The following is a 13,626-nucleotide window of genomic DNA, read 5'->3' on the forward strand; positions in this document are numbered from 1 at the left end:
AAAATTTTGTTAGATAACATTTTCGCTTCTGTACTTATTCAGAAAAATTCAGTTATTGCAAAGCATATGTTTTTCAGCTAGACCATCTTTTTACTTAATTCTTCACATGGGCTGTTTACTAAGGCATAAAGACAGTCACATGATTAACATATGCTACAATAAACCCTGATGTAAAATACATTTTAATTGTTTCTGAGAACCCTACTTACATGTTTTGTCCTGGAAGAGCTGTTTGCTATGGCCGTATAAACCTATAAGAAACACCCTCAATGTATAAAAGAAACCTAAAAAAAGTTTAGTCTACAAAACCAGTAAGATTAGTTGTTGTCTAGATCTAGCCTCCCAGTGGAAGAAAATGTCCCAAATGGCAAAACCACAAATACAGAAATGTTAATATGGACCAAAATATTTAGTAGCCAGTATGTCATAGCTACACAAGACTTAAAGTTAGAAAGTTACTTTGGCACTGTTATCATGTGCACATACATACATACATAATGCTTAAATAAAAGTGTTCATATGCTAAGACGAACTAATGTGCTACCTTTGCTGTACTTGAATGGCTTTGTAAAGATCTAAATATTCCACGATTTTCAAAAATAGGTCCTGTGATGGCACAATATAACCTGTTCTGCTTGCCATTGCAATGTGCCAACAAGGCTCACAATCATGTCATTTTAGACAGCAATTTCTTGGCCATACTGGAACATTCACCAAGTGTCTTCATGGAATTCTCAATATTAATAATGACTAATGAGATCAAAAACTAGGACTTGCCATCGCCATTTTCTGTATTTTGCTTAGTCAGACTGCTTTACAAAAGTAAAAAAATTATTCACACTGATGACAATGAAGGTACAAGTTAAAATTAAGCAATACTATGCTTATAGACGTGCAACAAAACACTAACACTCAATACATTGCTCCAGAGTGAACAGCTAAGGGCAGATATTATGTCCCTGTTCAAGACAGCTGATGTACCTTGAAATTTTGGCAAAGCCTTGCATGCAATTTGGACTTTAGGACGATGGTACCCAAGCATATATTTCCATGGCAATTGTTTTTTAACCCACAATGTACATTTCACATAGCTCTGTCTTGGTCACTAAGAATCATAGTAGTTTCAATCACCAAAAAAGAGGCAGCACATCTTTAAATGAGGGAAAGAACTACTAATAAGAATTTAACCCGTTCCTCCTTTTGTGTTACTGAAAAAAAAAAAAAGTGTGTGTGTATGTCATGTATACCATCCATTTTTAAAAAAAATTCTCTAGAATGCACAAAAAAGACTGATGCATATTGATACATATCACTTCATATTTACTGTGACCTGCTTCATGTAACAGCTAGAGCAGAAGGAAGGGAGCATGGCCGAATAGCAAAAAAAAAAATTCTTGGGTATTACTGTGTAGATTTTCTTTAAGTCTTTTTTTAATTGCATTATAGTCAATAGCATAAATAACACATAACTAGGCAATAACATATATTCCAATTAACTGGATTGTCTCAAAGGAAGAGATTTAAAGCTGAAGACACTTAATGCCAAGGACTACTGTTTAATTGCAACAATAATTCCACGTAAGTGGAATGCCCTCAAGCAACCCAGTAGCAATTGGGCCCGCAATTATTGCCATGCACTGAAAAATTCTCCTCTCAGCTCAGCTTTTGCTTTAACACCTTTGCCTACCCTCTGCTTTCTACACATAGTGAACTTCAGTATGATTTACTATTGCTTCCTACACTGCTCCTTTCCAATGAGGTAATTTACGTAGGGCCATCATACTGACAAACCACATCTCCAGCCTTGATGTAGGCAGCACATCCTATAAAGGGCTGGCAACAGTCCTTGCACCTTTCCATGTAACTAGTTCTCTGTTGAAGTTACTCCTCCAAGCAGCCAGGTGATGCACATATAACCATACACCAGATACATCACCAATATTTTACTGAAAAGAACTTACTAGCCACAGAGTCCTTGCAATATGTACACAAAGTTACAAAAAATCCTCTTGCAAATAGGTCTAATGAAGGGGAGGAAGGAAAGATGATATCCAGAGCAGAAAACAAGTTTCACAAGCTTTAAGACTTGTTCTAGCCTATGTGGCAACACTCGCAATTCTTGCCCTCAAAACTAGTTTCATTATACATTCATATCTTGTATCAACTGAAATTGGCTTAATGTTTCAATACCACTGCTGGAAACAAAAATCTACTTAAGTATCTATATTTGGACACTGAATTGACACTACCCAAGTTTGCACAATTAAACTGTGCTTGAAATTATAAATATCTGTATTCAGCTACAGTTTCATGTTGCTTCCTGGAATACCCTGTCCTCAAAGAAGGGATTGTAAGCAGTTTTAAAGTAACTGCTGCATTTTTTTCTAGCTGAGTATGAAGCACAGCTGTTCCATCAAGCTTCTGGAGCAGATGAATTCCTTAAAGATGTAGTCAGAGGTGGTATTGGTGGCACTTCACCCTGACCAGGAGAGTTTAAGATCAGACCACAACAAACAAAACATGGGCCAGAAGTGTTTATTGAATTCCCAGGGCTTTCAAGCTGCAGCCAGGAACCACAGCAGAAACTACTGTGAACAACAGAAAGACGAGTTTGGAGAATTCCACTGGGTATCTGTGTGCCTCTTCTTAACCTTTCCAAAATGTGGGAATAGTTATGCCAGTTAATGGGCTTGCTGTTAAATTATACTGTGTGCCTTGTACACTTCTGCAAGATACCTGACAGATCATGTTGATATAGGATCATGGTTGCATGGAGGCAAAAAGCTCGCAGTGGCACTCCACCTCCATGAGAATGTGCTGCGCTTTTACCCACCCAGAGGGTACACCTGGCCTGCCTTCCTGCTCTGGGAAGCAATATCAATGAGCAACATCAGCTCATTGTACACATATATATAAAAATTTATCACTGCTCATTTGTGGAAATAGTGAAAGAGCATTACTGTCATTCATTCCATATATATTCATTCCATGTGAAGTTCAAGGAGAGTTGAGTGCTTTGTTATATAGCAAGGTCGGACAATGGCTGCCAGTGTATACACTAGCAGTGCACAGATTTACTGCAATTCAATTGATAAAGAAATACTCTGGGGACACTCCTTAATAGCTTAAAAGAAACATTTTACCAATACATTTATTACAGAGCTGCTTCTTTTGCTGGCAAACCCTTAGAGAAGGGATCACAGCCCTCAAGCCCAGTTACGATTACACTTCAATTCACTGCAATTTTAGTGTCCTCAAACCACCTGGGGCAGACCAAGAACTCCTTTTTTCTAAATTCCAAGAGTACTATCTGACAGTTGGGAGAGGAACTACTGACAACATTTAAGAGCTATGCACATGGAAAAAAACCTAAGTTTCTGTTATGAATGCCTGATAAGTGATGTAATTGAGGGCTTAACAACTGTCAGAAAGTCTTCCAAACCCACTTGCCTTAAGCCCACTCCCTAGCTAGTAGTTAAAATGGTGATTATTCCAGAAGGTGTGTAGAAGTTTCAGGTGAAAGACTGGCAGTTTTCTGATCTTTTTATTCTAGACCTTGAAAATTAATCAGCTTATTATTTCAAGCCACTTCATACCTTCTGGCATTCATAGTTGGCAACTTGAGACCTTACAGTCACCTCCATGTTTACTCAAACTCTGCAGAGGTTTGAAATAAAGAAGCTTTTAACATACACATTTACTGAGCTCTAAGGAACAAGAAAGACACAGCAGTATTAAGTGTTACTTAGCTTCATCCCTGAGCTTTCTGTTTGATAAAGTAATAAAATGTATAGACTATAAGGTACTGTAAACTGCCACAATCTTCTCAGAATTTTAATCCTCACAATTTAGAAGAATGATAGGGGAACTGCTGGGCAGCACTTTTTTTTTTTTTTGTGTATGCTCGCAGGTGACAACAAGCTAAAGCAGACATATTTTAAACATTTATTTTAGCACACACACTACAGAGTAAGTACATTGCCCACTCCAGTTCTAAAATACCTAGGAAGGACATATAACTTTCTGAACAAAACTCTCCTCTCTGTATTAAGGCAGAAAGATTGAGCAGCATGTTTTCACAAGGTAACTGCCTCTAGTATACTAATAAACTGTTAACATGTCTGCTGAGAATCTGTTCTCCTGTCCTGCTTTAATTTGGTGCACACCCCATGTCATTTCATCAACCTATCCCTCTGACACCCAGCCATGCACTGAATCAGAGAGTAGATTGACCAGACCCTACAAGCAGTATTTCAAAATGTTCAGATAAAGAGCTGAAGATTTCTACAGTCTTCCTACAAACCTCTAGGAAGCCTGAGCCTGTCTCACCTCTGACCCCTCCAAACTGAGATTTCAATGTTTTTATTTCTAAGTACTTCCTTCCAAGTGTCCTGGGCCTATCTCATTCCTGCACAGCCAGCAAAGATAATCCACTTGTGCCAGATTCCAGCAGTTAGGACTTTCAACAGTCCCAGGCTCCTGCAGACCCTGCACCTTCCATCTTATCTGAGACAAGCAAGGCTTCCCGTGCTACAGCAGGAACCCAATCTAAGCAGCAGCCTCAGGGCCTGCTGTCACAGCCACAGCCCCGTGTCCCTCGCCAGCAACACCACCAGGTCTCCTTCAGCCATAAAGGACCATGAACAGACATTGCATTAACCAAAAAGTCACACCTGCAACACTTGAAAGATGATACGTATATCCATCAGGCCAAAAAGAAAATTTGTTCTTACTGAATATAATCTCAAATAAGGGATAAAACGGCAGCATGACTCCAGACAAGACTGTCTGTTAGTGTTATGATTCCCAGTTCTTGTGGCTGAGTTTCCTGCTACCACAAATAGAACCATTATGTATGTACAAGTCTGGAAAATTTGTAAATAGATAGACATGGCTTCTACTCACACCGAGTAATTCTTCCTGAGAGACACAAAGGACAGAACTGAATACATACACCATGGCTGTTGCAGCAAAGTTGCACCTGATATCTTGCCGCTAGTGACACTGGCAAATCTCTATCCACCAGAGAAAAATGCATTCTGGGAGCAGCAATACTTTCCAAAACTAGACTGCTCATGTCCCAGGCCTTAGGCCAGCATGTCATATATGGTCAGGACAGAAGTCTGCAGAAATGTGCTCAAACCAGCTTTTTGTTCTTAACCTGATCTACCATTTGAGAGTTTTATTGAAAATGATACAACTTTATCTTTACAGAAGATAAAATATTCGTCAAAGTTGCATAGAATTTTGCTGTCTTGGAGTGCTACAGTAAAACCCCATTGCAAACAATAAGACAGGCATCATTATACTAACTTTCCAAACTAGGTATAGACCATACCTTTAAGACTACAATCACTGTTTACTAGAATTTTCAAAGCTTTTGGCTGTTCATATCATTATATGAAACTTTACACTAAACCTCTAAACCACTTAGAGACCAACTCTCAGACATCATAGAATAGAGAAAGCAATTTTTGTATTAGTCTATTCATTTTTTTCTTCTAAATGCCCAAACTCAAAGTGCAACAGGACAGTTTTTTACATTCACAGATTCAAAGTCTCAGTAAGCCTGAGACACAGGCTGTAGAAGCCAGGCATCCTACAGTGACAGAAGGAAATCATATTATCTGTCATTGTCTTGAAAACAGGAATTCTATTTTCAAATAGGGCATTGACAAATGCAAAAATGGTAATTCCATGAGCCCTTACAGAGCTCACTGTTCCCAAGCATCAGCTGTGAACAAATAACTGCTTGAATGCTGCCTTTTGGAAATAAGGGCAGAGAGCAGATACAGTCTGAGTTTGACAACCATATGAAAACCCAACAAGCATTTTATGCAACTCCAAGTCTTACAGTTCTATAGTGTACTCACATATCAGCACACAGGGCTTCTCAAATTGGTCTGACAACATCCATTTTACTCGCTTCTGACTGACAGAATCAGGTGCAGCATACTCCAGAGGGAATGGATGCTTCTCTATTTTAAGTAGAGTTAATATATTAATATGCTATCAATGCAACTCTGCTTAGCAAAGGGGAAGATTACACATTGTAGGTGGTCATCCAACATAACCAGCCATTTCTTTCTTCACCAGCCAACCCCTATTCCTTTCTGCAAGTCTAAAAATACAAGTCCAGCATGCAAAGTTCCTTAAGCAAAGAAATTTATCCATACACAGCTCATGATCTTCCTGCTAAAATCCACTTCATCTGAAAAAGGCAGTCTGCAAAGAAAGGATTATTCAGTGCAAGATCATAGATACATACACACAGACATATATATATATATATCTCAATGGCAGCCTCCAAACAAGAAGACATACCAGGAATATCCAAACACAGGCAGTTACCCTCCAAAGTGAGCAGTAGTAGTTACAGAATGGCTGCTGGCTTACAGAGGTTAGAGCTGGAGTTCCACAATAAGCCTGTTGAAATGTGTCAGTTCCCTGAATCTCAGCAGCTCTAGCCATGCCACTTGGAAGCTCACAGACCATCCAGATAGCATGGACTGTACAGTAGAGACTGATCCAGAAGGTCGTGAGTACTATTTTGAAAAGTCAGTTTTGTTGATGCAAAAAACAAAGCTCTGGGCAAATGGGTCACAGACTTCTAGATACAGGCCAGTAGCAATTTCTGAGTAACGTATTCAACAAGAAAGAAACTATGCAGACACATTAAAGAAATGCTTTTGTAGCAAGGGTTCAACTAACAAAACTGAATTAATAAATATGTAAGTAGGTGCAGAGAACCAGCTTAGACTGGAAGATCTGAGCATTTATCACTGGTTTTGAAGAAGAAAACCAACTTTATGAACATTGATCTCAGTCTCTGTCCCATTCCATCAAAAGAACGGAAGAGCATATTGTTGACAATTCATCATATCCCAGAGAAACTCTGGAAAAACAAATGTTAAAACCAGACTAAGGAGTAGTGACTACCAATGCAGTAAAACAGAACCATTTTAACAAACCCTGCAACGCTGTCTGTACAGGTATCAAAAATGTAACAAAAGCACTTCTATGCCTAACACCTACTTTTGAAAATTATAAATTATATTCTGTTGCATTTAGAGGGCAAAAGAGTAACAGTGAATGCTAAAACAAATCTTATATAGCTGCCTGGAACTAGAGATTGATGCAGAAGTGTTTGTTAACTCAGGCATCTGTTCATGGTTCCACAAAATATGCTCTAGCGGCCCTACTACTTTCACTTCTTCTAAGAGCACACAATTGAAAACTGAAGGAAGGAAATAAAGCTATTTGCTACTACTCCATCATTATGAAGATCTTAAGAAGTGAGACTTTCAATGATCACTTCTTCTAAGCTCACGAATGCTCCACCCCTATGTGCAGGATGTTAAGTGAACGTGGCAGGTCTGCATCAATGGACAAGAAACTCCTGACAAAACTCAAAGAAAGAAACAGAAGAGATGAAAGCATGGCCAGTCTACGGAGGAGAAAACAAGGTACTGTTTGAGCATGCAAGGGTGGGGACAGGAAAGCTAAACCCCATCTGAACTGAATCTGGCAAGGGACAAAATACAAGAAGTAAGATACAGGTGCATCAGGAGCTAAAGGAAGAGGAGATGTGGCAAGGTGTGGGCCTGATGCTGAATGGGGCCAGGAAACCTGATGATGAAGGACACAGAAAAAAGACTGGTACTGCATGTCTTCTTCCATGACAAGACTTGCCTTCAGGAATCCTAGGGCCTGAGATCTAATGTAAGGAAGACTTACCTTACCTGAAATAGGATTGAGAATACAAACATTTAAACAAACTTAAAAAAAAAATAAATCTCGCACGGAAAGGGACCACTGGAGACTGACTTGTTCAATCCCTCTGCTCAGGCAGTGTCACCTAGAGCCAGCTGCCCAGAACCATGTCCAGACAGCTTTTAAATATCTCAAAGAATGGAGACTCAGTCTCCAAACAGTGCTCAGTTACCTTCACAGTAAAAAAGTATTTCCAGATGCTCAGAGAGAACATCTTCTGTTGCAGTTTGTGCCTATTACTTCTTGTCACTGGACACCCTCAAAAATGTGCTTTCTTTGCACTTTCCCTTCAGGTATTTGTACACACTGAGAAGATCCTGCTGAGCCTTCTTTTCTCCAGGCTGAGCAGTGTCACCTCTCCCAGCCTTTCTTCAGATGAGGAAAATCCCTTAATCATCTTAGTGGCCCCTCCACTGTCCTCTCTTCAGTACTCCACCTCATACTGGGGAGCTCAGAACTGGACACTACACTCCAGATGTGGTCTCACCAGGGCTGAGTGGAGGGAAGCTGTTGAAGCAAGTAACCCTGATGGGAGAGCAGTGGATGCTGCTCATCTTACATTGGTAAGGCTTTTAACAACACCTACCATCACATACACTGACAAGCTGATGAGCTACCAAGTAAAGCAGTGGACAGTGAGGTGGACTGAAAACCGGCTGCACTGCTGGATTGAAGAGGTTGTGGTGAATGGCACAAAGTTCAGCTGGAAACCGGTCACACCAGCATACCCCAGGGATTAGTACTGGGACTAACACTGCTTATCATCCTCACTGATGACTTGAGCAGTGGGACAAAATAGACATACAGTCCCACAAATTATATATTTGCAAACATCAAGACACTGTTCATTTGAATTACCTAGAGGCAAACTTGTAAAATGAGATCTTTCAGAAGTCCTTGTCAGAAATATTTCAACACAGAAGTTCTTAAATGCAAAATCTCTTCTCAGTTCTTGAAGTTATTATGTGGCTGCATCTATAAACTATCATCAAATAAAGACAGTGAAGCACCTCCAACAGTGGCCACAAAGACAACCCCCACAGCACCTGTCAAGGGCAGGAAACAGCCTGGACCTCATGCTTTGTTGGCACCAACACCTTCCCACAAAGTAACTCATCTTCCCTTAGCTTAGCATGAGAATGGGCACACCAGGCAAGACCCAGCATATGGGAAGTTCTGTACCAGCAATACAGGTTCCACAGAAGTAGAAATCCACACATCACATATTTTTCCTACTCTGCTGAAACACTACATGAAAACTTTAGGCAATAGTGCTATAAAGCATTAAAGACAAAACAAAATAAACTAAGAAATACAAGCACCCTTTGTAACAGACTTAGTTTTATTGAGATGATTCCATCATTATTTACCATATTCTAAAATACCTACAAACATAAAAAAGACAAGCTACAAACTGATCTGCATGCAAAAGGCTAGAATCAGATAGCTAACACAAGAGCCCCAGAGATTGACCCCCCTCCTTTTGGTGCAGGTAATCACACTCTTAATAGAAACAATAAAAAAGCAACTGAATAGAACTGACAGACTTTACAGTGTATCTTCAATTACAAAAACAATTTTGGCCTACATTAAAACACTTGTTGAAAACCATGTGTTCAAACACTGCTGTAGACACTTCCAGAACAGGTTAGCCAATTCTTTGGGAGATTTTGGGAATATACTCAAGAATAAAATAAGCCAACTAATCTGTCATCCCCCAGTACAAAAGAGACTTCAACATCAGGCTTTAACAGACTCAGAAAATCCTTCTGAAAAGTAAAATGTTATCTCTCAAGTTGCATTTTGATTCCAGAAACATGTCTTTTCCCTTATTTCTGCTTTATGTATTACCTACATGTGGCCAACTTCAGAGCCTGTATACACCAGTACTGGAGATAAAACTGATCTCAAGCACAGTCATTCACATCTCTGCATGATTCAGCCCAGGTTAGACATACAGGTGGAATCCTCCTGCAGTGACAGGTCTGCTGCTCTGGCCTGGTCACAGAACCCAGAACTGAAATGAAAGAATACAGCTCTAATTCTTCCTTATTTCAAAGAAAGAAAAAGGATTAACAGACTTCCTGAACAGTATGGAAAGTGGTAAAGGAAGGGCAGGGATAGGAGCAGCAACTGGAATAGTCATTTGTTAGAAGAGATGCAAGCAAAAGACAATGTAGGGCAGAGCAGCTAAAAACAGAAAAAGAGAGCAAAGAAGGTTAAAGCAGAGGAAGGGCAAGACCAAAAATTCAAAGTAATGTTAAAATACACTTGGGCATGAAATCACCTCTTAATTGCTACAAACATAAGCCCAGCTCCAAATACACAAGACGAAGGCCAGACAACACTAATGGACCATTTTTATGGAGCAATGAAGAATTCCTGCTGTACTTCTAGTTTTGAGACATTCTTTCTCATATTTTACATAACAGTCTAAGTTAAAAACATTATTAGTCATCTAAAGCTAAATCTAGGAAGCTGAAGTGTCTCTACCAAGTTATCTGGCAAAAGATGGTTAGAATCAAATAATTTCCTTTATTACAAAAAGCTGTACCACCACAGGTTTGTCAACCATGAGCATAAGCCTAAAGCATCTGGAAAAGAGGAAAGACTAAACCACTGCCGTATGCACTGCATACATCCACTCTGAAAAGAACAAACAGCTAATCTCATTACACTGTAAGGTTAAGGAAACAATGATGGTATATAAATGCTACTGTGATACTGGGAAGAAGCCAGTCTACAGAATAATATCAAAAGAAGCTACTAAAATTAGCTAAATATTTGTTTGATACACTTATAAAAAACACCAACTACAACAAATTTATCTAATTGTTGGGAATCAAATTCCAAAATACATTTATTCTCACAATTAGAATCAAAGAAAACATGTCTTGACAATATTCTGATTTCAGATACTTTAGATAGTTCCAATCTACTAAAAAAAGGAAGTCCCATCATTTTGACATTATCTCCCTCCCCACCCAGTTGAACCTAGCTAGATACTAAGCACAAGACTGCCTCATGCATTAAATATAAACTTCTGGTAAGAAATTATTAATTTGAAGGTAGCACAAAATGCTGAAGAGCAAAAGAAAAAGTCTATCTCCAACAGAACAGCTCAAAAAAAGTCTGTATTTCTTAATTCACTTTTATCAGCTCGCTAATTCAGAACTATTACATTATTTACTATAGATTTTTCCCTATACCCCTTGACCTCCCATTAAAGCTTTCTTAAGCAGATGGAGTGCTTCTTACTATCAACACCTGACTTATCTTTCTAGGGAAGATAGTTTACTAAGTAGCCACAGGAAACAAGCCCTAACTCTTTTGCCTCTCTCTTGAATCAGATCCTCAGACAGCTATTTGACCAGAAAAGAAAAAAATACTTACTCTTTGAAGAAAAGAAGATGATAAACTCTACCAATTTGCCAACCCACTTATGCAATTTTATTTTTTGCTTGAATTTTTCTCCTCCTTAAGACTCCCACAAACTTTTTTTTCCTAATTCCTTTAGAGCAGAATTAAAAACCCTTATGTACTGTCTTTATCTGCATGTTCCTAAATAATGTTCTTAATTTAGAAAATATTCACTTCACTTTATACACTGTAACTCCTAACTGAGAATAAAGCAAGCCACCCTGACTTCAGCCACCAGTATGGGCAGACTTAAGAGAACCACCTTGGCTTCCAAAAGCTTAAGCCACAGGCATCATGAGGTCTCATGCACCAAGCACTGTGACAGCCTATTAGAAAATATACAGATCCCTTAATATCATCAGTATCCTCAAAGTGCCTTTTTTTTTTTTTTCAAAGAGCAAACACTGAAATACTCACTTGCTGAAAACTACACAATTTCTCAGATTAACTACATAACCAGCACCACTATGATGAAGTATTACATAGATACAGTAGACATGTCTAACTTTTCCATACAGAGAGGCATAATATGGTCTATTTTTAATTTCTGTACCATACTAAAATCAGAACTCTATTTCAAGGCACATCTGACTTCAGGAACAATCAGGCCATCTCTGGACATACTGATATACAGATTGCAAATGATTTTGGGGTTTGTGGCATTTCTTCCAACAGCCTAAATCTATTTCTCAGTACACAACGTCAAGAATGTGTTTTCAACTGCACTGAAATATATAATTCAATCCCTGCTAAACATAACCAAAAACTTTATTAAGGCTCAAGCCAGTATGCTTGCCAGCCAGCAATCTCTACCATATCAAGTTACTTAATTGAGCAAAAATATCAGGAAGCCACCCCTGCCTTTGAGCCCATCATGCCTTTCCCTCCAACAGCTTGTACACTGGCTTACTATTTTATACCAGGAACCTGATAGTGGACATACAGAATGCCACAGTTGTTTACTCACCTACAAAATACTTATGTTTCACTTGACAGTTATGAGATTACAACAATTGAAAGAAGAAAACACTTGCAAGACTCTAAGCTAACATTGTAGCAATTTTCAGAGAACAAAGCTGTCACTTCAATAGACAGGTGCCTACATTACATGCTGTTATAGAAGGGACAAAGACAATCTACTTTCAGCTTGATCTCAGGAGCAAGCTTAAGTTTCAAGGGCAATTCCATCCAGAAGAGAAGATACCAAGCTTGGGATGAGAGGAGCTTTGAACCGTGAGGAAAAACTTCCAAAAGGAAAAACTGAGCTTGTCCTTACAGCTGAATATAGGGTAAAAAAACGTATGTCAAACTCAAAATTTAGGTATTTGCTAAGAACTGAAGGCAAAGCACAGCCTCAGCTCAAGCAATTTTAACCAAGTGCTGCTGGGTAAGGAAGAGGAGGAAGGGTTCGTGGGACGGGCAGCTGTTGTAGCAATAGGGTTGTAGCAAAGGCTGAAGGACCGAGGCTGTTTCAGGAGTAATGCCCCTGTCAATAAACAGTTTATGATTTAATCTAACTTTAACTACCCCCCCATTTTTTCCTCCAAAGATTTAACCCCTTTACTAAAGCAGGCTGCAGACGGGGTGAGAAAGGAAAGAAACCAGAGCCCTCTTCTCCAGCCAGAGGAGGGCTCTGAGGAGCCACACACCCGCAGAGCCGCCCCTCAGCCAGACCCCGAGAGCTGGGCGCATGGGAGGCTCTATGGGAACCTGAAGTAGGAGCAGGGAGTATTCAAACCGTATCACACATTAAAAATAAAAATAAAAAAAAAAGGGGAAGGAATCACATCATGGGGAAAGTGGTCTTAAGCCATTTGCTTTACTCTCGTTTCTATCAGCCTCTCGAGGGGGGATGGGGCAAGGGAAAACGCCAGTGCCGCCGCCTCGCTCACTAGAAACCCGCGCAGGCCGGGCTGGAAAGAACCCGGCCCGCCCATGGAGGACCCGGGGGACCCGCCGGCCCCTCCGGCCGGGCAGCGGGAGGGGGAAAGGCCTGGGCGAGCCGCGACGGAGACTGCGGCTCCCAGGGGAGGACGACCGGGCCAGCCCCGCACCAGCCACGCGGGGGAAGGCAGGGGAGGCGAGGCCGGCGGAGCGCGCCCCGGGGCGGCGGGAGGGGGCGTCCGGAAAGAGCGGCGCCTCCTGCGGGGAAGGAGGCGGCGGAGCGGGGCGAGCCCACGCCGCCCGGAGGCCTGAAAGGAAGGGCCCGTGCCGCCCCGGGGCGAGGGGGCCGAGGCAGGGGAGGGGGCCCGAGCAGGCCCCGCCCTACCTCCCGCCAGCGGCCGCTCCTGCCTGGCCGGAGGGGGCGGCGCACCCGAGCCCGCGCCGGACGCCGCTGCCCGCGGTGGGGAGGCGGTGGCTCCGCCCGGCCCCGCCCCTTCTGCGCCCCCCGCCGCCATTGGCCGAGCTGCCGCCCGCCGGAAGGCCCCTCCC

At 41.1% G+C, this 13,626-nt stretch overlaps 1 protein-coding gene across 7 annotated transcripts in view; it reads right to left on the minus strand.

Moving 5' to 3' along the window:
• The window catches only part of SETD3 (SET domain containing 3, actin N3(tau)-histidine methyltransferase), a 60,423-nt gene extending 46,839 nt beyond the window's left edge, over positions 1-13,584 (minus strand). For 3 of the 7 annotated variants that reach the window (XM_088058207.1, XM_014250006.2, XM_088058206.1), the window contains exon 1: positions 13,463-13,545. The gene's annotated coding sequence lies outside the window, so the exon portion shown is untranslated. Of the gene's footprint in view, positions 1-9,624; positions 9,780-13,462 lie in introns of those variants that run through there. The other 4 variants (XM_088058210.1, XM_088058209.1, XM_014250002.2 and 1 more) reach the window with 3 other exon arrangements.
• Positions 13,585-13,626: the final 42 nt, after the last annotated feature.

The sequence above is a fragment of the Pseudopodoces humilis genome, chromosome 7 (genome assembly GCF_049639895.1).
Source record: "Pseudopodoces humilis isolate 2021_Gansu_Grassland_sample_001 chromosome 7, ASM4963989v1, whole genome shotgun sequence".
Lineage (NCBI taxonomy): Eukaryota > Metazoa > Chordata > Aves > Passeriformes > Paridae > Pseudopodoces > Pseudopodoces humilis.